At 47.9% G+C, this 2,257-nt stretch overlaps 1 pseudogene; it reads left to right on the top strand.

Moving 5' to 3' along the window:
* The first annotated feature begins 1,151 nt into the window (after positions 1–1,151).
* LOC119824265 lies at positions 1,152–1,895 on the top strand (annotated as a pseudogene).
* The last annotated feature ends 362 nt before the right edge of the window (positions 1,896–2,257 follow it).

Below are 2,257 nucleotides of genomic sequence, written 5' to 3'. Positions count from 1 at the left end.
CCACTCCCAAAACAGGGCTCTCAAGTTCAACATCTAGAATATAGGTGGCAAGGAGAAACGTGGCAGACCAAGAGATGTCACATGTGCCATGATAAAGTTTGAGGTAATGTTATGTTACTAAAAGAATGTGTCTAAATGGCTGGAGATCTGGGACAAGCGTGTGAAGATACCCCATAGTATTGTTGGACAAAAAGTGTTTATTAAGGACAGGAAATTGAAGGCCAAATGTACCCTTTCTCACTGCAAGAAGACCCTCAGTACCATGATATTTCTGCTGAAGTAGCTCCAACTTTGAAAAGCCTCGCCTCTGGGGAGTACCTTGCCATGTGTTTCCCTTGCCCCACCCTACGGGTCCTGGGTACAGCTTTGGCAGCACAGCACCTGTAATGGAGCGGAGCTGGAGCCTGGTCCTGTGTGTCAGACACGGTGTGGGTGCGACCTTTTCACCTAGCCAGGCAGGGTAAGTGCTTCCTCTCTGGGGTGTTGAAGGAGATAAACCAGCCTCAAAGTGAATATGGCTGTTAAAAAGTGTCTTTGTTGCGACTGTGTGTCTCCTAGCGACAGCAGAAGCTACACCTGTAAGTCACCACCATGACTGCACAATGTGTGCAGAGCAAGGACACCAGATGGCACTGGGGAAACGCCCAGGAGGCCATAACCCTACAGGAAGAACTACAGGCAACCAAGGAGAGCTGGGAGTGGGAGAGGCGGCTTCCCTAGGGAGGAGCACACCAAGTGCTTGCCTGTGCCAAATGGTCAGCTCTGAAAACATACATGCTACTAACATTATAAGGACTCAACTGGTTATAGTTAGGAATATATGTGTGTATACAAATACATATATGCACGCAATAACAACTGATGAAAAAAGAGGCCATGAATTTGAAGGAGAGTAACAAGGGATGTATGTATGTCAGGGTTTGGGGGGAAGGTAAGGGAGGGGAAAATGTTGAAATCAAAACACAATGTCAAAAATAAACAAAGAGTGGCGGCCAAGGCAGTCGCGACTGGATGGTGCTCAGGCCCGAGGACCAGTGGTACCCAGGCTTACCTTTGATCTTTTCCTGCCCGCCTCCTGCCTTGGCTTGTGAATCCTGTCTCCTCTAAGTGTTTCTGATCCAGCGAATTAGACTTGGACCCAAACCATAATCCCGCTGAAGGCAAAAGTGGAGAAATCAGAGCTGGAGATGGCCAAAGCCCTGAGGCAGCTGGATGCCGTTCTTCAGTGTCTGCTGGAGAATAGTCACATGGACAGGAATCTCTGGATGAAGATGCCAGGAAAACACCCTCGGATACACACAACAAGGATTGCTCCATGGCTGCTACTGGCAAAAGGCCATCTGCCTGTTTCCCCCACCAGGAGGAAGAAGAGGAGGGAGATGGACGATGGGCTGGCTGGGGTGGAGGGTCCTCAGAGAGCCAACACATGTGATCAAGCTGTTTGACCGGAGTGCGGATTTGGCCCAGTTCAGTGAGAACACACCGTTGTACCCCGTCTGCCAGGCCTGGATGCGCAACTGTCCCTTCTGTCTGAGGAGGAGGAGGGTTCAGAGGTCATCAACAGCAAAAGTTGTGATGTGTACAAGCTGCCTCCACCCACAGCCCCTGGATCACTTGGAGACACCTGCAGATCCTGAATTCCATCCCCACTGCAGCCTGAGACCCAGGGTACCCCAGATGATAAACCCTCTGAGCCCGAACCTATTCTCTTCACACTCATCTATCGCAACATGCAATGCTGGAAACGTTCACTCCAGAGGTGGAAGGAGGCGTCTCACTGGAATCAGCTTCGTTACTCAGAAAGCATGAAGACCCTGCGGGAGATGTATGATAGGAAATGGTGTTCCCAGTCCCCCGCCCCCACCCCAATAAACCTGCCCCCAACCAAAAACTAAATAAATAAAAATAAACAAACACAACAAAAAGATCACACTCAAATGCTCATGTGACAGGTTTTATAACTGTTACACACACACACACACACACACACACATACCCAAACACCATATACACACATATAACACACAACACTCACAATATAACACATACCACATACATATAACACACACCACATACATATAAGATACACATATAACACACACCACACACATATAACACACACCACATACAAAGCACACATAAACAACACACACACCATATACATATAACACATACCACATACATATAACACACACAGCACATACATATAACACAGACAACACACGCGTAATATATATACAAACACACACACACACAC

This window comes from Arvicola amphibius, chromosome 10 (assembly GCF_903992535.2).
Source record: "Arvicola amphibius chromosome 10, mArvAmp1.2, whole genome shotgun sequence".
NCBI lineage: Eukaryota > Metazoa > Chordata > Mammalia > Rodentia > Cricetidae > Arvicola > Arvicola amphibius.
This window is presented reverse-complemented; position numbering and strand designations above follow the sequence as displayed.